The sequence below is a fragment of the Sciurus carolinensis genome, chromosome 3, assembly GCF_902686445.1.
Source record: "Sciurus carolinensis chromosome 3, mSciCar1.2, whole genome shotgun sequence".
NCBI classification, from domain to species: Eukaryota; Metazoa; Chordata; class Mammalia; order Rodentia; family Sciuridae; genus Sciurus; species Sciurus carolinensis.
In genome coordinates, this window is record NC_062215.1 from 117777661 (window position 1) to 117804061 (window position 26401).

General features: G+C 37.1%; 1 protein-coding gene across 6 annotated transcripts in view; it reads left to right on the plus strand.

The window, feature by feature from the left end:
* B3galt1 (beta-1,3-galactosyltransferase 1) overlaps positions 1 to 26401 on the plus strand; it is a 557516-nt gene that overhangs the window by 394051 nt on the left and 137064 nt on the right. For all 6 annotated transcript variants that reach the window (XM_047542779.1, XM_047542778.1, XM_047542777.1 and 3 more), the window contains one exon: positions 26273 to 26329. The gene's annotated coding sequence lies outside the window, so the exon portion shown is untranslated. The remainder of the gene's footprint in view (positions 1 to 26272; positions 26330 to 26401) is intronic.

Genomic DNA, 26401 nt, shown 5'->3' on the forward strand with positions numbered 1-26401 from the left:
TATGTAAAATTTTAATGAGTTTAAATTTCCTGACCAAATTAGAAAATGGACATAATTCAAATTCACATATTAAAAAAAAAACTTAAAAAACAAAATTACAAATGAAGGTTGAGGGTGTAACTCAGTAGTTGAGTACTTGGCCTATCATACAAGAGGCCCTGGTTCAATCTCCAGCACCACACACACACATACACACATGAATACAAATAAAAAAATCAATATTTTGATTATTTGCAATAGCACAAAATAGCAGAGCATTTGAATATAGAAATTTGGTGTATTAAGTGTTCTACTAAATTACAGCTGAGTTCTCAAAAACTGAAATCCTCATAAGTAGTTACAAATGGCTTTCCTATTTCTTTCTTTCCTCTACCCACCTCTCCCCTCTCTTTCTCTCTCTCCCTCTCCCTCTTGCCTTTCTTTCCTCTTTGGAGTTAGTCAGAGCTCACCTTTGTGTTTGCTCAAGATGACCTTTGTTTCAAAGTGTATTCAATTTAAACTTTGAACAGTTTTAACTCCTTCCCACATGGGATGGGGCTTCTTTAATCACCATTACACATTCCCACCTGCAAGTGTTAAATTTGTCTCTTACCTACAACCAATATAAAAAAGTGACATTTTATTTTCACTGTGTAATCACCTTTTTTTTTCATTTTGAGAACATATTCAAAATTTAAGTATAGGATTAACTGAAATTTTTTCAGATTTAGTATCAAAGATTAAGAACAAAAATCTCAAAATGATTACAAGAAAATTTTAGAAACGTATTGGAGCATTATCATAAATGCAAAGTTTTGTGGGGTTTTTTTTGCATTCTAGGTTTTTTTTTATTTTTTATTTGTTCTAATTAGCTACACATGACAGTAGAATGCACTTTGACCCATCATACATAAATTGTACATGATATAGAATCACACTGGTTGTGTAGTCATATATGCATATAGGGTAATAATGCTTGATTCATTCTGCTATCCTTCCTATCTCCATACCCCCACCCCTCCCCTCTGTACAATCCAAAGTTTCTTCATTCTCCCCCACAATCACCCATTATGGATTAGCATCTGCATATCAGAAAAAAACATTCAGCCTTTGGTTTTTGGGGGACTGGCTTATTTCGCTTACCATGGTATTCTCCAGTTCCATCCATTTACTGGCAATGCCATAATTTCATTCTTCTTTAAGGCGAGTAATATTCCATTGTGTATATGTACCACATTTTCTTTATCCATTCATCTGTTGAGGGACACCTAGGTTGATTTCATAGTTTAGCTCTTGTGAGTTGAGCTGCTATAAATATTGTTGTGACTACCTCACTGTAGCATGCTGATTTTAAGTCCTTTTAACAGAGGAATGGGACAGCTGAGTCAAACGGTGGTTCTATTCCAAGTTTTCTGAGGAATCTCCATAGCACCTTCCATAATGGTAGCACCAATTTGCAGTCCCACCAGCAATATATGAGTGTACCTTTTTCCCCTCACCCTTGTCAACATTTGTTGTTGCTGGTATTCTTCATAATTGCCATTCTGACTGAAATAAGATGAAATCTTAAGAGTAGTTTTGATTTGCATTTCCCTAATTGCTAAAGGTATTGAACAATTTTTCATATATTTGTTGATCAATTGTGTTTCTTCTTCTGTGAAGTGTCTGTTCAGTTCTTTAGCCCATTTATTGATTGGATTATTTGCTTTTTTAGTGTTGAAGTTTTTAAGTTCTTCATATATCCTGGAAATTAATGCTCTGAGTTGCATGTGGTAAAGATTTGTGGAAAGTTTTGACCACTGAAAATTCACTAGAACTAAGAAGTCAGATGTTTTTGTCAGCTTTGTTCTCTGTTGTATCCTCAGCACTTATTAGTAGATATTTAATGCATACTTGCTAAATATATTTTGTATAAAGTGTGTTTTGCTGTATTTCAGAATATTTAATTCTGCTATGGAATACAAGAAAATAGAACGGATGTGTTAGGTATGGATAATGAATAATTTAGTATCTTATTCAGCATAGGCAAACTTAATAAGGTGTTTTATGTAGAAATAATGAATAAGTGAGCAGTTTTTGAAATACAGGCCGAACTTATGTGTCATTTTAAGTGTATTACGCAGGGTTCTCCAGAGAGACAAACTAATAGCTAGATATAGATATATGAAAAAAGAAATTGTTAGGGGAATTGGCTCACATGATTATGCAGGCTAACAAGTCTCATGACAGGTCATCTCTAATCTGGACACTGTAGGATGCCAGTAGTGGGTCTCAAGGCAAGTTCTAAAGCCTCAGAACCAGGGAAGCCAATAGAGTTACCCTCGGTACAAGAACAAAGTCCTACGAACCTGAGGGGTGCTCTGGTGTAAGTCCTGGAGTCCAAAGGCCAGAAAGCCTTCAGTGCTCATGTCTAAGGGAAGGAGAAGTGCTCCAGCTCTGGAAAAGAAGAGATCTTTTCTCTGCCTTCTTTGTTCTATCTGCCTACTCCCATCTTAGATGATGCCAGCCCATATTGAGATCTGATCTTCCCCATTCAGTCCACCAAGTCACACACAAATCTCTGGAACCGCCTCACAGACGTACCCAAATATAGTGTTTTGCAAGTTCTCTCTGTATTTTTTACTCCAATCAAGTCGCCATCTAAAATTAACCATCACAATCAATGCATTAATAACCTACTAGACAAATTAGTCATGCATAAAGTAATTAGAGCATTATGTTCTAGTACCTAATATGCATCATATGCTAAATATATGTGGATACACGGGATGGTCAATATCCAAGTGTATCAAGTTGTCCATCTCTGAATGACATACATTATGGAAAATAAGACCTATTGCTGCTCATCGAACTAATAGTAACCTCTAGTTGTAGCCAGGTATATTAACCTCTTTTATAAAGTATGTGTGTTGGTCTAGGTGCCTTCCATCTGCCAAGCCCTTCTGCTCACAATTTACCCTTGGTCCTCATGACCACATCATCATCGGAAAAGAGAGAGAGAATATATAACATTGCATCATCCAAAACTCCAGTAGTAGCCTCCTGCTGTGCCAGAGCTTTTTCTGTCCTATCTCATGCCTCTTTCCTCTTACTATGTGTTTAAATTGATTTAATGAACCAGGTGATTCAAAGCATCTTAATGTAGTCTGTGAGCCTTTCCGTTCCATGGCCTTTAGGGTAATTTGCTTAATCATGTACTCAGAGTCTACCTTGCATCATATCCCACATGGTATAATTTTCATGATATTATTATATATGCAAATATGTATTACTTGGTAATAAAAAGAGCAAGCATACTCACTTTGTAAAATTTTAGAACTCAGCACAGTTTCCCTTTCTTCATTTCAATGAATGGTTTGGGAACTAAAGTACACTTATTAACTTGCTGCAAGCTTTGTAAGTGCCCTGTAGTTTAAATTTTATGTCCTTCTTTGCACTTAAACAGATATTTTTACTTTCATCGGCTCAGATATTTTTTTCTGATTAAAAATAACTTAAGAATAATAGAACTTCTCAAGAGTTTTAAAATTACCCTGATCATAAAAATCAAATGCCAAGTGTCATCTACTTGATAACGTAACTATAAATAAGTGAATCTAAAAGAAAATATTATCTTAATTATTTCAATCATTTGTGGCTCTGCTGTTTTAACTCAGTGAACTCCTCATGGCCTGTGGGTATTCCAAGGGAAAACTGATGAGATGGGCTCTTCTTTCAAGTTCCCCAGATATGCAATTCAGGCCAATTTCCAACAAGTTTGATGAGCCAAGAAAAGAAGGAAGACTGTAAGAACTCAGACTGACAGCACGATAAGTAAAATTATAACCCTTAAAGAAATAAAAGCAACATAAGGGGTTGCTGAACGTGTGATTGAATCTTCTGGGGCTCTCAGTAGGAGCACTGAGATGTTGGTAAGCCAAATGAGAATTCACAACACAAGAGTGCCCAAGGTCCTGGTGTAATACCCTGTAGAGTGTGGGTAAATGGTTATCTAATTTCAGTCATTTCAAGAGGTTTTTTAAGAGCCAGACGGGCAATTGAATACCAACTTGAAAATCAGTGGGAGTTAGAACACAAAAGAGATAGTAGATGTTGTAGCAGATGCTAATGAGCATGACAGTCTCTCAGAAGAGCCTGGGAAACAGAAACCTGATATTTAAAAGGCACAGAGTCTTATGCCCTATTCCTTAGTGGAAGACTATGAGCGAGCACCATTAGTCCATTTTGTACTATAAGGGAACTTGAAACTGGAAACTTTATCAAGAAAAAACATTTATTTAGCTAACAGTTTTGGAGGCTGATAGTCTAAACAGCATGGCACTAGATCTGAGAAAGGCCCACTGGCTGTGTCGCACCATGGTGGATGGCATCATGGCAAAAGCATGTGCAATAAGGAGGTACCACATGTGAGAAAAGAACAACAGAGACTAGGGTTCTACAAGGAGAACTATATTAATTCCTTCTGAGGTCAAGTCTCAATGACCTAATGATGTCCCATTAAGCCCCACCTCTTTAAAGTTCCACTACCTCTTAACAACTCCACACTAGGGACCAAGCTTCCAATACATAAGACTGTAGGGAACCATATCCATACCACAGCTGTGAACTTGGACAAGCTGCAATAGACGAAGGAATCTAGAACTTCAGACTTCATCCAACCTCATGAAGAATGGTGAATAAAGAAAAGGAATGCTGTTTCAGGATGCTCAATCTACAAGTTCTTTTGCAGAGACAACCATAATTTTAAGGAGAGAAACTCTCATAATTATGCTTCATTAAATAGGACAAAGAGAAAATGCACCTTTTACAAAGTGAATACCCTTGACATGTTCAGATATTTCACTTTGCTGATCAACCCTCTGCATAATAATGATGTTTTTTAAATTTGGCATGTTGCCTGACCACTTGATAATATTTGATACTGTAGATTGGTCCTTATGTAAAATTCTGTCTTCCATATCCTTCCTTAACACTCCATGATTCTGATTCCTTTTCAGCTGGTTCAGATTTTTGTCTCTCCCACTGTTTCAGTCAGCTATTTCTGCACTATCAACCACTACAAAACACAGAAACTTAAAACAACAACTGACTATTTCTCAGAATAATACTGGTTACCTGGCATAAGCTCAACAGTTTTCCTTTTCATGTGATACTGGCTGGAATTTCTGTTCAGCTTGACTGAGCTCAGCTGAAATTGAACATTCAAGGTGGACTCAGTCATATGTTTAGAGAAGCTATGGCTATTGGAAAAGGTTAAGGTTGGCCAGGTCTTTCTCATCATTAATATGTTTAACATGTGCAGACCTTTAAGGTCACAAAAATGGAAGGTTCAAGACCTTCCAAGGTATGGGTATGAAAATTCTCCAGTGTTACTCCCAGCACATTCTATTAATAGAAGTAGGTTACCAGATTCAAGGAACAGCTAGGATTCAAGGTAAGCAGCATAGACCCTATCTCTCAATAGGAGAAATGGCAAAGAATTTGAAGCTCCTTTTATATAGCATATTGATCTGTTGTTCTTTGTATTTCCAACCAGTAAGTGTTTCTGTTGTTTAAGGGTTAGATTTTTAACCATTCCCAAATCCTTTGATTAGAGAACATCACCAGAAATTTCCTCATGTATCTCCTAACACTTTCTAGTCTGACTATTCCGGGTGGCTTTTGATCTTGGAATGGGCCATGCATGCTCTCTCATTCAAGCTCTGCCCAAAATATTTTCTACCATGTCACTTCTGTGTTCTTATCTTATTTACTTGTAGTCTCCCTTTAGGTCTCAGGTTAAGCATCACCTCTTTGAAATTTTTACTTATGGTCTTCAGTTAACATCCCATTTTCTCTTATTTGTGTGTGTGTGTGTGTGTGTGTGTGTGTGTGCGCACACTAGGAATTGAACCCAGGGTCTTTTGTATGCAAAACATGAATTCTTTTTCTTTTAAATTCATTTTTATTGTAAACAAATGGGATACATGTTGATTCTCTGTTTGTACATGGAGTAAAGGCATACCATTTGTGTAATCATATATTTACATAGGGTAATGTTGTTTGATTCATTCTGTTATTTTTTTCTCTACCTTCCCACCCCTCCCACCCCTCTTTTCCCTCTAAGCAGTCCCTCCTTCCTCTATTCTTGCCCCCTCCCTCCCAATTATGTGTCATCATCCGCTTATCAGCGAGATCATTTGTCCTTTGGTTTTTTAGCATTGGCTTATCTCACTTAGCATGATATTCTCCAGTTTCATCCATTTGCCTGCAAATGCCATAATTTTATTATTCTTTATGGCTGAGTAATATTCCATTGTATGTATGTACCACAGTTTCTTTATCCATTCATCAATTGAAGGACATCTAGGTTGGTTCCACAATCTGGCTATTGTGAATTGAGCAGCAATGAACATTGATGTGGCTGCATCACTGTCGTATGCTGATTTTAAGTCCTTTGGGTATAGGCTGAGGAGTAGCATAGCTGGGTCAAATGATGGTTCCATTCCAAGTTTTCTGAGGAATCTCCACAATGCTTTCCAGAGTGGCTACACTAACGTGCAACCCCACTAGCAATGTATGAGCGTACCTTTTTCCCCACATCCTCTCCAACACCTATTGTTGCTTGTATCCTTGATAATCACCATTCTAATTGGGGTGAGATGGAATCTTAGTGTAGTTTTGATTTGCATTTCTCTTATTACTAGAGAAGTTGAACATTTTTTCATATGTCTGTTGATTGTAGATCTTCTTCTATGAAGTGTCTTCATTTCCTTAGCCCATTTGTTGATTGGATTATTTGTATTCTTTGTGTAGAGTTTTTTGAGTTTTTATATATTCTGGAAATTAGTGCTCTATCTGAAGTATGCATACCAAAGATTTTCTCCCACTCCGTAGGCTCTCTCTTCACATTGCTGATAGTTTCCTTTGCTGAGAGAAAGCTTTTTAGTTTGAATCTATCCCAGTTATTGATTCTTGTTTTTATTTCTTGTGCTATGGGAGTCCTGTTAAGCAAGCCTGATCCTAAGCTGGCATGTTGAAGATTTGGACCTACTTTTTCTTCTATAAGATGAAGGGTCTCTGGTCTGATTCTGAGATCCTTGATCCATTGTGAGTTGAGTTTTGCATGGTAAGAGTTAGGGGTTTAGTTTCATTCTGCTGCATATGGATTTCCAGTTTTCCCAGCACCATTTGTTGAAGAGGCTATCTTTTCTCCATTGCATATTTTTGGCCCCTTTGTCTAGTATGAGAAAATTGTATTTATTTGGGTTTGTGTCCATGTCCTCTATTCTGTACCATTGATCTACCTGTCTATTTTGGTACCAATACCATGCCGTTTTTGTTACTATTGCTTTGTAGTAGAGTTGAAGATCTGGTATTGCGATACCCCCTGCTTCACTCTTCCTGCTAAGGATTGATTTAGCTATTCTGGGTTTCTTATTCTTCCAGATGAATTTCATGATTGCTTGTTCTATTTCTGTAAGGTACATCATTGGGATTTTAATTGGAATTGCATTGAATCTGTATAGCACTTTTGGTAGTATGGCCATTTTGACAATATTAATTCTGCCTATCCAAGAACATGGGAGATCTTTCCTCTTCTAAGGTTTTTTTAATTTCTTTCTTTAGTGTTCTGTAGTTCTCATTGTAGAGGTCTTTCACCTCTTTTGTGAGATTGATTCCCAAGTATTTTACTTTTTTCAAGGCTATTGTGAATGGGGTAGTTTTCCTAACTTCTCTTTCTGAAGATTCATCACTTATGTATAAAAATGCATTGGATTTCTGAGCATTAATCTTATATCCTGCTACTTTACTGAATTCACTTATGAGTTCTAAAAGTTTTCTGGTAGAATTTCCCGGTTCCTCTAAATATATAATCATGTCATCAGTAATAGGGAAAGTTTGAGTTCTTCTTTTCCTATTCGTATACCTTTAATTTCTTTGGTCTGTCTATTTGCTCTGGCTAGAGTTTCAAGGTCAATGTTGAATAGAAGTGGTGAAAGAGAGCATCCCTGCCTTGTTCCAGTTTTTAGAGGGAATGCTTTCAGTTTTTCACCATTTAGAATAACATTGGCCATGGGCTTAGCATAGATGGCCTTTACAATGTTAAGGAATGTTCCCACTATCCCTATTTTTTCTAGTGTTTTGAGCATAAAGGGATGCTGTATTTTATCAAATGCTTTTTCTGCATCTATCGAGATAATCATGTGATTCTTGACTTTAAGTCTGTTGATATGATGAATTACATTTATTGATTTCTGAATGTTGAAACAACCTTGCATCCCTGGGATAAAACCCACTTGATCGTGGTGCACTATCTTTTTAATATATTTAATATATCCTCAAATTTTAGCGATTTGTTAAAATTTTGTTGAGAATTTTTGCATCAATGTTCATTGAGGATATTGGTCTGAAATTTTCTTTCCCCTATGTGCCTCTGTCTGGTTTAGGTATCAGGGTGATATTGGCTACATAGAATGGGTTTGGGAGGGTTCCCTCCTCTTCTATTTCATGGAATACTTTGAGGAGTATTGGAATGAGCTCTTCTTTAAAGGTTTTGTAGAACTCGGCTGAGAACCCTCCTGGTCCTGGACTTTTCTTTGTCGGTAGGCTTTTGATGACTTCTTCTATTTCATTACTTGAAATTGATCTATTTAAGTTGTGTATGTCCTCCCCGTTCAGTTTAAGTAATTCATATATCTCTAGAAGCCTATTGATGTCTGCGAGATTTTCTGATTTGTTGGAGTATAAATTTTCAAAATAGCTTCTAATTATGTTTTGTATTTCACTCGTATCTGTTGATATTTCCTTGTTCATTTCGAATTTTAGTAATTTGAGTTTTCTCTCTCCTTCTCTTTGTTAGTGTGGCTAAAGCGTTTATCAATTTTCAAAACATGAATTCTACTCTGGATTACAACCCCAGCCATCAATCTCTTATTCTTGAATGCAGTTCAGTATGAAAGTCTCTAATTTGTATATCAGTACTCCATATCTATATTATTAGATAATCTAACTTGCATTCCTGTGTCCTGGCTATTTCTTACTAGTCATTTCACCAAATAATTAAATATTAGTTATCTCTAAATCTTTAAGAACAGAGATTTTTAATCATACCACTCAGACTACATATGAACATATATTTGATGAGGAAGTAGTGAATTAATAAATATACAAACATTTGCTCAAATCCCTTTGAATGTTCTTATTTACTAAAATGCAAATCTTGTACTCCTCAACTAAACCAAAGAACTTCCTTAACAACCTGAATTGTAATTTTAAGAATATTTTCTGCTGCACATCAAATGCAGCCTTGACTTTCATTTTTTCCCCAACATATTTTTTATTACTGCTTCTGCCTCTTAACCTCTGTTGTTTCACTTGATGAGTTCATTAAGATAACAGATATGAGGCTAGAATATTAAAATCTGAAATGACAGCAACTTAAGCAAATTGGAAGCTATTTCTTCCTTAAATAATAATCGAAAGATTCCAGGGTTGGCCTTGCTACCCATGGTGTTGGAAATCTCACATCCTTCTCACATCATTCGAGATAGATAGTCCAGCTTCCACTATCAAGTCCACTTTCCAGCCACAGAGAGAAAAGGGGGGGAAATGAAGTCCATGCACTTTCTCTGAAGAAGTTGTCCACATCCATTAGGTTATTTCCCACTGGTTAGATTGCAGGCACATGGCAACACTTTGCTGTAAGGAAGCATAAAGGTAAGTACACTTGAACTGGCAACCACAAGCCCAAGTGCAGTTGGAGGATTCTATTCCTAAACCAGAAGAAAATGGACTTTGGGAATAAAAAGTTATCTCTGCAACACATTATTTACATATTTGTCATCTTTATATTTCAACTATCTTATATTCTTGAATTGGACAGAGAAACATTCAAATCCCAGTCCCACTTCTTATTAGTAGTAAGACCTTAGGCAAATTATCTAATGTGTCTTAATCTCCTTGGCAAATGTGAAAAGAGCATGTGCTAGTCAAAGTTATTGAGAGGAATAATGTATATAAAACAGCTAGAACTACACTCAACGTGTAGGAATAGGTGGTCAGTAAATGGTAGTTACTATGGTGATCACACTGTATTACTTCCTTCATTAAAATTTTGCTGACTGCCTTACCTCTCAGGGAATTCCTTGTCCTTCGAAAGAATTTCAGACATTTAGTAATCTGTTCCATGCCATCTAATAAGGCTGCCCTTATTTCCTGTGTAGTGCTTCTTCTCTCCAACTATGAAAAGAAAACCATGTTGCATTTTTGTTCTATAGACTTTGCCCACTTTGTCAACCCAAAGATAATGACATATTTGGTCTAATGCCATAATAATTGAGGTTAATGTAGAGAAACTTTAAGCTAGGATCACGATCAAGAATCTTATCCACATTACAAGTTTTCCGTATTATTTTGAAAACATGTTGAAATTCTGCTGTACATGGGAACATAGATGAGAGCAGTGTCATATCACAGGTTTTATAGTTATTAATACTTTCAAGAACACTCATCAACCTCTTTTATCAAGAGATAAATTATGGCACAATGACTTTTGATACATTTGATCTAAAATTAATATAGTTATTATTGTGGCCCTAGGACTTAATCTTTGGTCCTCTATTTTTTTAATCTACAAAAACAGGTATAGTGATTCCTAAGGTTATTGTGTGGATTAAATAACATAATACATGTATATTATTTTGCACAGTTCCTTGAACTCAGTAAGAACTTAATAATATTGAGCAGTTGTTATTGCTGGTGTTGTTTTTCTTGCATTGCTCTCAAGACAGAGTGGCCTTGATGGAGTGATTCAGTTCTGATACATTGCAAAACCCTGGAGAATTAGAAAACTGACTGAGATAAACAGAGAATGAGTCACCTGGGAAAAGCAAACCATGTCTCAACTAGCCATTCAGTTGTGAAGAACCAGCCCCTTCAGTCTGAGCTTCAGAGGTCCACACCTGAGCTGTGACGGTTCTTTGCATCCCACTGTAACCTAATTGGGAAATTTGGGATCCTATTCAATGAGATAGCCCCCTGTGTCTAGCTTCCCATTTAAGCGATGTGTTCAGTCCTCCACATTGAGGGATTGTTGCAAACACATCTTGCTATCACTTAGAGTGAATTCCTCAGTCCTAGTTGATCTACTGTCTTGATGATACAACTTCCTTTTACTATTAAAGCAAAGAAGAAGCTCTCAAATGGTGAGAGAGTTAACCAGAAAATCAAGTATTATGATGCAGTGACCTAAGTGTTATAATAGATAGTTACTGTTCGTTTGGAGAAGAAAAAAAAAAAAAAAAAAAAGATCAGAGATGAGCTGCCCTACATTTTCCCAAGGAGAGCATAGCTGGAGAAGCAGATACATGAAAGTATTGATTATATTACTTCTTAGAAACAAAGAAGTTAACTAGTTGGTCATTAAAGAGTTTTGCCACTTGAATTGATATCTCGCCCATCAATACATTTTCTTCAGAAACACAGTTATGCAGTTTCAGTTTTCTTATTCTCCTGAGGAAAAGCTTTTAAAATTTAAATATGTAGCATTGAAAATGTATTTATTTACTGGAAATTGTTGTGATTTTTCTTCATAACTGTGAATTTTAAACAACCATGTTTATTTATGTCTGCTCTGTGGCTCCTGGGCCAGTCTTAGAAAGCTTGACAGTTTGACTAGGGAGTTATTTTCATTACTTAACAATATGGTTTTGTAAATTAGTAGCTTTATGTAAAGAATAAAAATATTTTGAACCATCTTGGTCAAAATATTTTGTTTTTTGGATATTTTATTTATAAACAAAATAGTTTGTGGATTTTTTCTTATAAGCAACTCAAAGTTTTGTCTGTGGTTCAAATTTTATTTATGGTTCATTAAGCCATACTTCCAAATTCAAAAGAGATAAACTTAGTGAGAAAAAATAGAAAGTGATTTTTAAAGCACTTATTTTAAGGTCATCTGCTTCCTATTCTGCAATCCATTAGTGTGTAAATGGATTTAGATGAAAAGATATTTTAAATGGGGTATTAGAGATGATCTCCTGCAAAGTCCCTCATGTTACAAATTATCATAGAATTCAAGGTTAAGGGACCTACCCACTCCAGGTAGAGGCAAGAACTGAACCACAGAGGTCATCCAACTACCTGTCCACAAGGCTTTTCTCCACCCCAAATCATTATTCCTGAGGAGAAAAGAAAAATAAAATAATAGATTCATTGACTTTTAGAGTTTCTGAAAGTTACATGAAGCTTGGAGTTTTGACAAGTTCATTCAAGGGTAAACCATTCCAAGAAAATCTTATGGAAACAGGATTGTTATAGCATAATTATTCACAATAAAATAACAAACTAAGAAAATACTACCATTCAAAACACATTTGCCATTTAGAGGTTTAGCATTTGCATTTTTGCCCCCAAAGGCCCATGGCTTGCTCTAAGGCAGGGATTTGAGGCCTTTCAGTACCACTGTATTTTTCTCTCCTTACCTTTGAATATATAATAGATCTTCAGAGGATACTCTTTATGGAATTTCGATCCCCAAATGGAATTCATTTGTTCTATGAATGGAAATGAAGAGTAAAGAAATCTAAAAAAAAAGAGTAAAGAAATCTAAAAAAAAAAAAAAAAAAAAAACTCTTCTTAGTTAAAATAATTTTAAACTAGTTATTATGGTTTAGATTTGGTATCCCCCAAAAACTCAAGTGTGAGATAATGCAAGAAGTTTTGTAGGAGAAATGATTGGATTGTGAGAGTCACTCCAATCAGTGAATTAATCCCCGATAGGGATTAATTGATTGGTAATGAAAGTGGTAGGGTGTGACTGGAGGACATGGGACTGGAGGCAAGGCTTTGGGGTATGTATTTGTATCTGGCAAGTGGAGTCTCTCTCTGCTCCCTGATCATCATGTGAGCTGCTTCCCTCTACCACACTTCTCTGCCATAATGTTCTGCCTCACCTCAAACCCCAAGGAATGGAGCCTGCTGTCTGTGGATTGAGACCTCTGACCGTGAGCCCCCAAGTAAACTTTTGCTCCTCTAGAATTGTGCTATTCAAGTCTTTAAGTCACATCAGTGAAAAAGCTGACTAAAACACTAGTCTATATTTAAAGAACCATCAGGAGTCAAAAGGGAATCCCCACTTTTTTCAATAATGGGAAAAATAGTATGCCATAAAGTCATTGTGAATTTTCAAAGATTTAGTTATCTTTATCTCTCTTTAGATTAAAAAAACATTCACTGTGTTTTTAGTGATATTATAATAACTGAATTTTTGAATGTTTTTCACACAATTAAAAAATAATAGAGGCACATCTATACATAAAAAGATTTGTAAACATCAGGATGGATGGACAAGGCACATATTTTGAAGATTTTTTAATTTGTTAGGGGGTTTTTGTCATTATTCCCAATTAACAACAGCCACCTGTGTTAGAGATGTAGCTCAGTGGTAGGGTGCTTGGCAAGCATGCATAAGGCCCTGGGTTCAATTCCCCATCACCATGAAAAAACAAAATTGTTGACTACAATCCCATTTATCCATAATATTATCTACTCTGTTTTTAGTTGAAAGAGCAAATGATTAAAAGATGAATAAGAAAATTTTGCAAATATTAAAGCAAGTTTCTCAGATTGTGGCAACACAGGTACATATTTAATTTGCTATAATAACTATGTCTAAATGTTTAAAAGTAACAACTGAATTTCACAAAAAAAGTTACTTTTAGTCACCATAGCGTCATGATTATCATTAAAATATTAGGGAACACAAAGTACACTTAGCTTACAAAGTCAAGAACGTGAACCAATGTATTTTGACAAATTTTAAATCAAATTTTAATATAGCTATTTCTATATGATATTTCATCAAGTATAACATTAGTCAGTAAAGTGATAAAAATGGGAAGGGTAAGCTTTTTTGATCATTTATGGTTCCTTCATTTATATTTCTCTCCACTGAAAAAATAACCTAGAAAAATAACTCCCAAGGAAAGTACATTGTCATCCACTAAAGAGACATAATTTTTTGAAAGATCAACTTTGGGAACTAATGACTAGAAAAAAAAGTGTGTTTTCTGAGATTTAAAATCTAGTTCTCAATGGATGAGTTTCTAAAGTTTATTGGTATCATAAACATTTATCTATAAAAAGAGAAACAGGGAATAAATTAGTGGAACACTTATTTACTGTTGTAGCTCACACAGTTTCAAAAAGTATGTTACCTTCTCAAGAGAGTCCAAAGCAAAAAAGAGTAAGCAGAAAGTCTCAGTGCATCAGGGTGGAATTACCACTTTGTGGAGAGTGGAGAGAGTCGGCCAGGAATAGCCTTGGCACTAAGTGTGGTGGAGTGAATAACTGAAGGTTTCCAGTCTAACAACCTGTGGGCAAAGAGACCACAAGTCCTGAAGCCAACAGAAGCCAAAGCTATCAACCTGTTCTTTATGAAAACTACCCACTTCCTATGAGGACACCTATGATGGTCATAAAGTTTCCTTTGTAAGTGCATCTGCAGAGTAATGAATGCTGGGTTTAGTAACAATAAAAATAAGTTATGTCTCAAACCCAATTTTCCCCCCTAAGGGTTGTTAAATGGGAAGAAGTGTTAAGAGCTTATGACTTCTTTATGCTCCTTTGTTTTTACTGAAGCAGATGTCCTTGATCAAAATTTAATTAGTTACAATATAAATCTGTGGTTTTTGATAATTGCAAATAGTGTTCAGTATGCAAGGCGTTTTCTTTGACAGAAATTCAGATAAGCTTTCAAATTTGGCATGAAGTTTCTCGGCCAGGCATTTTGAGGACAGATGCTGCTTGGCAGGGATCAACACACTCCATCAAGCCTCTTTTGAGTCCTTTGTGAGCACTCTGTTGCTTTACTACGGCATCATATTTGGACCTGTTAACACCTGTGATAATTTCTCATCCATTTCAAATTATGCCCACTAAAATTTGGCATGTCAGCTACCAGTCTGAGTTATGATTGAGTTCTAAAGGAGTTGAGACTTTGATCCTTTACAAAACAAAAAATATACACTCATAACATTAGGACCTACAATTGTAGTTTATAAGAATCTCTACATGATACAGTCTTCACTCTACCAGAAGTCCACCCACCTAGTGACTCCTTGAGAAACTCACCCTACTTTGTCTCAGGATGCCCTAGGCTCCAAATTCTTTCTTGGTCACTCACCAGCAACTCTGTCAAAAAAGACACAAGAGAAAATATCATATTGTGCAGTCAAACCTAAGTTAGATTCATTTCTGTACCCACCAAATATTATACATTATCCCTATGTAATATAATTTCTCTGAGAAATGTTTTACTTGATGAAGCAATATTCTTCTATCTTCAATTTCTGGGAGAGTGTGATTAAAATAATGTGCATATATGTTCAAGAGCAGAGGATGATATTGCTCAGTATAGATGGAAGAGTCATTGGTTTGTTTTACATCCTATGCATTTTTAATAAGCAAATTCCCATTTACAGGAATTAAATGTTCCACATGTTGAGTTCAAAGGGATAATACATAACATGAAAATAAAATTTGGTAACATTATGCGATGATGTGTAATTCAATATAGCTAGAACCCTAGAAAATGAATAATAAAGCTATATCTGTTGAAATTTTTCAGAAAATCAAATTCATATCCTGAAGTACATTGTAATAAAATTGGAACACTGTTACATGATTTACAGCCCTCTAATTCAGACTTTTAAAGCAATTTTATGTCAAAGCAAGGGATTATTTCTTCCCTTCTCTCCAATCCTATACATAGTCTGTAATGACATAAGAAAAGCTACAAAGAGACATTACAAAGCAGATGTGCTCCTAAGTTTGTTCCAGTTTAAACCTTAGCTTTAAGTATCCCATGGCTATAAAACATTCATATGTAAGTACACCTGGTTTAGATCAAAGACACTTGTGGGTTTTCTCATAAAATAACATATTTAATCTTATTATTTTCTATAAAGTAAATGTTCATTGTGTAGTTTTAAATTAACCCCTCAGGGCATTCAAGGGGTAACTAATTAAGTTTATTGGGTGCCCATAAGGGTCAGATACTCTTACAGATTATTCCACTTGCTCTTATTTCATCCTCCCAGGACCCAGACAGGTAGGTGATGTTTTTATCCCCACTTTTTAGGAGAGAAAAAATAAGCTCAATAAGGCTTTAATAACTTGCCAGATGTCATACAACATGGTAATGGAGAGAGCCAGGTTTTGGATTTAGCAAAAGGTGTTGCTCTGACCACCGGGCCACTCCAGTCTCCATCTGATTCCCAGAAAGTACACAGATGGCTGGGATAGGGGGACTGACTTCCATGAATGGCCATGAATTTGACTTATAAATCCCGTACCCATGCTAAAATTCCCAGGAGGAACCTGGTCCTGGGAAATTTGGTTTTATTTTTATTTTTTTCTCCTTGACAGTTGGTACTGATGGATTAAAATTATCTTAAGGTTTAAGAAAAAAAGAGTATTTGAGGATTGCAGAAAAAAGATTGTTCTGTTAAAAGAAATGACATCTGCCGCCTAGCTACAAGTCATTTTAAGATGACACAAAATGACGCTACAGAGACTACAGAGCTTTCATAAGAAAGCACAAATTCTTGGTCACTTTTCCTGTAAGTGACATCCCTTTATGGGAAGATGAGCTAAATCTGGAATGCCTAGAAATGATTGCAAGGACAGATCATTTTAGAGTAACACATATTTAGCAATGAAAGACCACAGGAGAAACTCAATTGGAACTAGAGCAACACAAAATAAAATCTCCTACTGAACCCTGAAAGACTCTTCCTGACCCCTCAAAAGCACCCATGTGTCCTTCTCCACTACTCTGAAAAGGTAATACACAATTAGAACCTAGTAATTCAAGGTAGCATGAAGTTTCTTTCTCACTTGCCAACTAAGACAGCCTGTCAAAATATTTAAAGTATAATGATGGGTAGTTTTTATTTTTAACAACTCTTTATTATCAAAATATTACTTGCTTACTGAGTAACCCTCAGACAATGATAGTATGCAAAGGATAAAGTGAAAATGAAACACTACCTTCATTTCCTAGGGGTAACCTAGCTTTCCTCATTTTTCTGAAAAAAATATATAATATCACAAATATCTATTTATATAAGTAATATCACACACACACATACACACAACTGTTTAACCTATTTCTTTAAAAGATAACAATGCATCGTTTGTATTAAAGATTTAGCTTCTAAAACCTTTGATTGGACTGAGCTGGGATTACTTTAGAGAGCTAGTGTAAGGCCTCAAATGGGTTAGCATCAGAAAGACAAAAGTTAAATGAGTGGATTTTTAAATAAAGAACATGAAAAACTTTAACAAAAGAGGAAAAGTAACAAAATTAACACATTGAAACTAATTCTCCCATTGCCTCCCTTGGAATATCAAATAAATTATTAAACACCACAGTGAGTATTCTAATTTCCAGATATCCAAAGTAGCTTACAGATTTGCCACTAAAAGGTGTGATTAAAAAAAAAAAAAAAGTTTTCCAAAGAAGGAAGTAAAAAAGAACCATGAGAGCATCATCTTTCCAGATAGAAATGGTTTTTGTTTGTTTGTTTGTTTTTAAGCATTGGTTCATTATCACTTCCAGAAAATAACAGGAAGGAGGAGGGAAGGAGAGAGAGCAGGGTAGAGAAAATGAGAGATACTGGCATAGTCAGGATATATTGAATTACTAGTCTTATTTCTTCACTCTTTTGTAGTGATGTTCTACATCTTCCATACCTTATAGTGGGAAAAAGGTATTTTCTCACTCTTTGACCCTTGGATTGGCTGTGTGATTTGCTTGAGCATATGACATCTCTACCAGAACACATCCTGAGATAGAGTGTATAAATCAGCTTTTCATCTCTATGGCAGAATACTTGAGATAATCAACTTATAAGAGGGAAAGATGTACTTTGGCTCATGGTTGGAGGTTTCAGTCCATGGTGGCTAGGCCTCATTGCCTCTAAGGAGGCAGAGTATCATGGTAGGGAGCACATGGTCAAACAAAGCTGCTCACATCATGGTTACCAGGAAGTGAAAGAGAGAGAAGAGCAGTTGGAGGTCCCAATATCCCCTTCAGGAGCCCACCCCCAGTGACCTTCCACTAGGCTGCATCTCCTTTTCTAGTAAAAACCTGCCATGAATTCCATGACAGTAAGATAATATGCATAGCTATGTCTTTGGTAAATGAAACTAACCTCATAAAATTTAAGTGTTCAAGATATAAATCCAGAGTCCAGTTAAATTCTTGAGTTCAATTCAGTGATGTGGCTAAACTTATAACTGAACATATCTAAACATAGAAGAGGTACAGTAAAAATACAGTGAAAGATAATAAAAATGGTACACCTGTATAGGGCACTAATCATGAATGGAGTTTGCAGGACCTGAAGTTGGTCTCTGTGAGTCAGTAAGTGAGTGAGTGAGTGGTGAGTGAATGTGAAGGCCTAGGGTGTCACTGTGTGCTACTGTAGACTTTACAAATACTACACACATAGGCTAAAGTTTTTTCTTTAACGATAATAAACCTTAGCTTTCTGTAACTATAAACTTTTTAGGTTTTAAAAATTGACACTTTTTTTAATAATACTTAGCTTAAAACACAAACACTTAGACTGTACAAAAATATTTCTTTATATCCTCATTCTACAAGTCTTTTCTGCTTTTAGAATTTATTTTTTATTTTTACTGTTTAAGCTTTTTTGTCAAGAACTAAGACACAAATGTGCACATTAGCTCAGTCCGACACAGGGCCAGGAGCATTAGCATCACTGTCTTCCACATGCACACTCTGTCCCACTGGAAGTCTTCAGGGACATTAGCACACATGGAGCTGTCATCTCCTGTGATAGCAATGCCTTCTTCTGAAATCCCTCCCAAAGGACTTGCTTGAGGCTCTTCTGGAGGACATGTCACTTTTTTCAGAAATATGTCCATAGTGGTTTGCTTGGTTTGTTTCTATTTTTGTCAAAGCCTTGCCAGTAATCACATAACACACCAGGAACATTCCTATTGATGGAAACCTTTCAGTGTTGGGCTCCATGTTTTCAAACATCTAAAGAACAAATTGATTTCTGAAAAAACTATTACTTAACCTTTTACTGAGAATTTTCTTGGCTTTTTTTGGGGGAGGGGGTTGTTTGGTTTGGTTTTTGTCTTTTGCTTCTCCTATTGTTTCCTTTACTCTAGGCTCTTCTTCATCTGTGCATTGCTGCTTGAATTTCAAATCCTCACAGGTCAATTCCTCAAGAACCACTTTTGGGAGCTCCTCTCCCACACACAGGTTAAAGCTGTTTGCCATCTCAACCAAGTTTTGTTGATTTTTGCAACCTTTTAATTCTTGGCAAATCCTTTAAAGTCATGGAGGAACCTCTTCAGTGTCCTCTTCCCAGATGCCATTCACACACTCCTTGGTGACTTCACAAGATGAAGCAAAGTTCTTGATGAGATCATGGATATTGGAATCCTTCCAGAATTGCATGAGTGTCTTCTCAGTGTCTGCCTCAGTTGCAGCAATGGCCTGGGGAAAGGTTATCCTCAGGCAGTAGACTTTAAAATCTGCTGGTAACCTTTTTATTCATTAGATGATTCAAATTAGTATGTAGCAGGAGAAACACCACTGTGATCATGAGGTAAAAAGTAGGATGTACAGGAGCATTCTAAACAATTAGAAAACCCTGGAGAGATATGTTATTCTCTAAAAAGCACTTTTCCATTTCTCTAGCATAGCAGTTCAGGAGGGCATCTTGGAAGAGGAGCTGGGTCATAACTGCTGGTTGCCCATGTAGCACACTGGCAGTGTGTGTGTACTGATATGCTCAAGGACCCTAGGTTCTCACTGTGCCTAGAACACAAAGCCTTTCAATATGGAGTCTACAACATTGTCCCCACGCAAGACTGTTATCCTGTCATTAAAAGCCTTGAAACCTGGCCTTGACTAGACCTCCTTATGGATGAAATTTCTTTCAGACATCTGTTTCCAGAATAGGAAGGTCTGGTCCACATTGAAGATTTGCTTTGGTGCGTAATTTTACTCTACTATCAGCTCATCTAGTATTCAAAAAATTCTTCTTCACTTTCACAGTATGTAATGAGTAATGATTCTTGAGTTGTTTAAGCCACTCAGAGCTAGCAGTTCATTCAGCTTCATGTGGGGGAAAGCACTTTGGGCCCAGTTTATAGAATTTTTCCCTTAACCTCACATTCCTACCACTCTCATCTGTCTGTTCCCTATCATGAAGAAGACCAATAGGCTATGGAGAGATATGTGCAGTCTAGAAAGTGTTCCAAGGCCGCAGCCACAGCTGAGTCCCAGCCAACTGGCTAACACCTAGTACAAATCTTTCAGCCATAGGAATGAACCCTCTTGAAAGTAGTCAGGCCCCAGAAGAAGCATCCAAGCTGATAGAGTATAGTACTGAGACAAACTGTCCTATTGACCCCTGCCCAAATTGCAGATTCACGACCAAAATAAAGGATCATTGCTATTAAACCACTAGTAATGGGGTAGTTTATTATGTAGTGAGAGATAACTAACACAGATATGCTTTTTGCTGCCATTAACAAACCTAATGGCTTCAAACAACACAAATTTTGTATCTTAACGTTCTGTAGTTAGAAGTTGAGCCTGAGACGTACTGGGCTAAAATCAAGATGTTGGCAAGGCAGAATTCCTTTCTAAAATTTCTACATGAAAACCTACTTTTTTTCTTCTTTTCTAGATTCTAGAGGTAGCCCATGTTCCTTGACTCTTGCCCTCCTCTCTTCATCTTGAAACCAACAATGGCACAGAGTCTTTCTCTCCCAGCATCATGCAGGGCCTTTTTTCTGCCTCCCTTTTCTTTAGGGACTACCTAAGTCGTCCAGAATAAACTGTCCTTTAAAGACACCTGATTACCAACCTTAATTCCAACTGCAACCTTAAATATCCCATGCCACTGATACTGGAGATTGTGATGTGTTCTCAGTTCTTCTGTTCTTATGTGAGAGAATTTTAGGTGAGACAGGAGACTTAGCCAAAAGTATAGCAAATTTTATTAGAAAGGGAAAAAAAAGGAGGAAGAGACACTCAAGGAAGAGAGAGGGATCCTCCCAGAGAGGAGTGACAACATGCTCCCTTTGTTTCCCAGTTTATTGGAGGTCTTGGGGAAGTTAATAGCTAGCGTCCCACTCAGGTACCATCTCTAGACTTTTGACTGACAATAGGATTGACAGGTTGCTATTGGACAGGTTCTTACCCACGAGTACCCAAGCAAAACCCACGAGGAGGATATTATTATAATGACATGCTAAAGATCTAAAGGAAATCGAGGTCACCTTGGCCTTGCCCTCAGTTCTACCTGACACTAATTCTTACAGAGTTCATGGTTCATGGTCTTTGTTTTAAATTATCCTGCCTTTATGAGTCCTGGAATCTTTGGTCTGTGTAAAGTTTATAGACGTTTCCCCTTCAGGGTAACTTGGGTTTTTATTGGCAAGGAGAAATCTTAAATTCCTGGAGCCTGAAAGAATAGCCTCACCCTGAGAGAACAGTCTGGAGGATAACAGGTTGTTTGTGGAGAAGTGAACAGGGCAGAACCAGAATGTTCTTAGGAAATTGCTTTTTTTTAAAGGAAGGCATGGATTTCCCATTTTTCCAGCACCATTTGTTGAAGAGGCTATCTTTTCTCCAATCTATGTTTTTGGTGATTTTGTCTAGTATGAGATAACTTTTTATGTGGGTTTGTCTCTGTGTCTTATATTCTATTCCATTGGTCTTCATGCCTGTGCATCCCCAAGACTGGGATCCTAATTAGAATAAGATATATTCCATATTTATCAATATTTATAATATATTTGTATAAACATATCAAGATAGATTATACTGTCATGTATAATTAAAAAGAATGAATTAAAAAACAAAATAAGATTAAAAAAAGAAAAGAAAGCTTGTGGAGGTAGCACAGCATCCCTAACTTCATGTTCATAGGGCTCACATCTGCCTATCTCCAAGTAAGCCCCAATATCCACAGGTTCTATGGTTTAGGATGTGGACATGTTTGTGTGACCACTGTCTGTCACCAAAATAAGCAGGGGTAAGAACAATTGAAATCTGCATTACTATTGTAAAATAGCAGTTGAATTGGTCAATGGCCTATGGGTACTAGCTGAAGCACCCCCCCATTGAGATGTAAATGAAATTGGTCCACAAATCTGGTACAGTGTGGGGTTTACATTCTTTCTAGTCATCCCAGGAATTCTAGTGAGGAAGAGGATGGCTTCCATTGTCCCCAGTCACCTCTATTTTTATACTCTTGTGTCTCCTAAATTTATAAGGTCGTGAATTTTCTCACTATCCTACACATAGGGTCCCAGTTCTATTACTATATCTCACTTAGTCATAGTTCCCCTCTTTTCCTTGATTGCTGTGAAATAGCAAATTAAATCAACCCAGATATAGACAAACCTGCAGACAGATTTTATGAAAGGTGCAGGGAGATGGAAGGGTCTGCCTAACAAGAGCAACTCAGAATTGCGTGTTCGACATTCCGATTGAATACCAGTTCTGCTACAGGGCAGTTGCCCCACAAGCCTCAGCTATCTCTTCTGCAGCAAAACAAAAGAAAATGGAATCCTTCTAAGGCTGCAGCCCCTGTGCCCTAGCTCAGCTGCAGCCCTCTCCTATGGACATAGAGTTCATTTCTGTGCTCCACTTCTCATTTCTCCTTCCCTCACCAGTGTCCCTGTAAGAGAAAGGGACAGAAGACTGAGATTTATATCCAGACTACTGTAAATAATGCCACCACCTCCCTCTATCCCCCAGGAAGGTAAAAAGGGTTAAATCCATTTTGCTGTAAAATATATTTCCCCTCCAGTTACATGAACATAAAGAAAATAGATGTAACCTTGATATTTGGAGAATCCTATGGATTCAGGGATCTAGGGACCTTAGGATAAATGTTCTTCTGAGTTGTTTTGATCCTGTGCTACTTATGCTCTCCTGGAATCCAGAGACCAAAAGCAGGCAGGACAGGCAGACAGGAGATAGCTAATCAGCAGAGTGAAGTACCTGTAAGGAGTGCCTGAGAAACAAAAAAAGCATTCTTACCAGGAGCTGGCCTTGGCCCAGGGTAGCATGACGCCAAAGGCAGAAAGGATAACAAACCCAGATGTAATGCGGAGTCTACAGGAGTGCTTTAGAGTTTCCAAGGAAAATTAAAAACTAATAGCCAGATTACACTTTCTGAGCCCCATGCCCTGTGGACTTCTGCTGAATTTTGAATGAGGTGAGAGAGAGAGGGAAACAAAGGTAACTGGGGAAAGAAATAGGCCTTTCAGGACAGTAGTCACAGGTGTGGCATAAACCCCTGTTCTCACCAGTACCCAGAGGCTCAAAAACTCGTGGGGTTTGGAGTATACTAAAATTGTGTTAATATTTATTTAGTAAGATATATTAACTTTGATGGAAATTTTTGGTGGGCCAGTAGTATGAATAATTTGAAAATATGAGAATGGCTACAGCCTCAAATAGCACAGAAGGTGTAGTGCTGCCTGCACCCCAGGCTGCTGCGGGAGCAGCTGCGGGGGACACTGAGTGCAGTGAGTGATTTCACATATCACATCAGTTTAATTCTCCCAGCAGCAGAAGTAGGTATCTTTCTCCCATTTCCAAGGATACAAGCCTGGCCAAGGCCACCAGCAGAACCGGGCTGCCATCCTAGTGCCACAACATGCTAAGATCCAGATAATTCATTTGTGAAATGAGGTAAACAACGCCTGCCACTTCTTATTGTGAGGATTCATTAAGCTGATATGCAAAAATCCCTCTTTACCACACGATGTGTGACCCATAGCACATGCTCAGTAATGGCAACCATGTTTATATTTATGTACATATACATAGTACATATTTCCCACTCAAGGGAGGTGACCTTACAAGGTAGTTACCCAGAAAGGAAAAACAAAAAAAAAAAAAAAAAAGCCTTCTTGTGAGAATAAAGGCAAGTATTCTAATTGGGGTTTATGTACTTCTAAGAAAAATAATTTACCCCAGGCACTGTGTTCAAAAAGCAATTTACTTTCTGTCAGTTCAGAAGAACTATAAATACTAAACCAAGAAAAAAGATTAATCCAGAATTAAGTGTGGGGATGAAACAGTAAAAAAACTGGAGATCTTTATTACCGTAACCTTCTTATTATATATGGCTTACACACTCAAGAGCCCTGGAATAGGCCAGGTGGGGTATTAAGACACAGACATTTTAAATTAAAACCAAACTTAGGGAATATCTACTTTAAACTACTAATGTCACAGATAGGAGGCTGTGGCTCTTCCAGCAGGGAAACTCCCGACTGTGCTCCAAAGCTACCCAAGGGCTGGTGGAACGGTTGAGGAAGTTTCTGTTAGGAGCTTGCCCTGTATACCTTTTAGAATTGATTGTACCTCTCAAAGTGTTGTCTGAAGGTCCTCCTAAGTGGACAGCAAATCAATCTCTTGATACATAAATGTTTAAAATAAAATGCATATACCTAATGCAATATAGATGTCACTTCACTGGAATTTCATCAAATGCATCTCTCTGTCATTCATTTTGAAAATTGGGAGTATTTTTACAGAGTTGTTAGGTCTATTTAACATGATCATCCTTGATTTTTCTTCACCTTTTATTCCTCACCCCATCAGATCAACCAGCAAGCTCTGCTAAAGCTGCCTTTAAACACATACCCTATTCTAAGATGCCATCATCTTTTGCCTGGGCTAAGATAAAAGCCTCACAGCTGGTCTCCTGGCTTCATCTTGTCTCTCACAGTGACGTGATCTTCTAAGTGTAGATCAATTTAGCAGATGTGTGTAAAATCTTCCAAGGTTTTCTGCTGCATTGAGATTAATATTCAAATGCCTCACACTGCCTGCAAGACCCTGTGTGAACTGGCTCCTTCTGCCCCATCAAGCTCATGTCTTACCCACCATCCATTTGGTCCTATATGTGCTCCATCCATACTCAACTTGGTTCTTTCTTGAACACTCCCAGTTCTTTCCCGTCTTAGCACCCTAGTGCTATGTTGCTTCTGTTTGGAACATTCGCCTACCAAAGTCTCCCGTGGCAAATTACTTCAAGTCACATCTCTACTTACTTGTCACCTCCTCAAATATGCCTTCCCCCAACCACCCAGTCTAAACAGGGTCCCTAGTCACACTCCATTACATCATTCAGTTTTATTTTCATTCTAGCGTCTAATATCTTCATGTGTTATTTACCTGACTTATCCTTGTAATCCCAGCACATGTATCAGTGTATGACAATAGCAGATGTTCAATAAACATGGATCTAATGAAGGAATGAAGGACAGGCACCACCAGTAGCAAAGATGATACGTGAAGTTCTGCTGAGTCCCTGAAGGAGCTCCTGGACTGTCAAGGATATATGAGAAAGAGACTTGGAGCACCAGATGTTAAGGGCTAAAGTGAAATCACTCAGTATTATTTCCATAGTCTTAACCTGCTATTGTAATCTCCAAGTAGTAGGATATTTTATCCCAACCAGTTATTTATAACTATCCTAAATCTGGTAAATAAAACTAAAAATTTAAAAAGTCACCATTTCCTTGAATATATAATGCAAAACTTTATCAGCTCTATTGTATTGGGTTTATTTTTGTTTTGGCTTTCATTCCTTATTTCTTAACACCTTTCTGAAGCATTCTTTCTGCCTTTCAGTTGTGGGTTCATTACCAAATTTTAACCCAAACTTTTGGTAATTTAGTAGGAAAACAGACAGTGATCAAGGAGCTAGGACCCTGAACCTGATTTTGCATCCTTGAATCAACCTACTATTTGCATTTTCAAAAAAGCCTCTAACTATGCTGCAGAATGCAGTAACCACAATACCTACCAGATGGTTTCCAAAGTACAAACCCATATGTGATTAGCATGGAATGAAGAAATGAGAATAGAAATTATGTCCAATCTACTGAGTCTACCTGCCTGTAAATAGCACTGCACTATCAAACCCTGCCAGTAGCCAATCATGCCATAGATCAGCCAGCCAACATTTTTCAGGAGAGCAAAACACAGCATTTTCTCTGAGAGACCTGATCCTCAGCTTGGCCCATGCTTGAAGTGCTTGAAATAATGCTTAATGTTTAAGACTTTAATTCTGTTGGGTTTTTGGGTTTCTTTTTATTTGTTTTGAATCTGTAGGTGCCTTATTCACTAAACATGTTAGACTAAATCTCTTGCAAATTGCAGGCTCTGTGCTTACTTGGGAGAATTTGAACTTGAAACAAGATCCTTTCTCTCTTTTCCTTTCAGATCCTATTGTGGACTCTACTGCCTATGACCTTCTTGAAGCCAGGAAGATTGCCTGAGGTGAGGGATGAAGTTATCTTTATTTCAAACTCTAAGGGAAAGTATTACTTCCTGTTTAAGTGACACCCATCT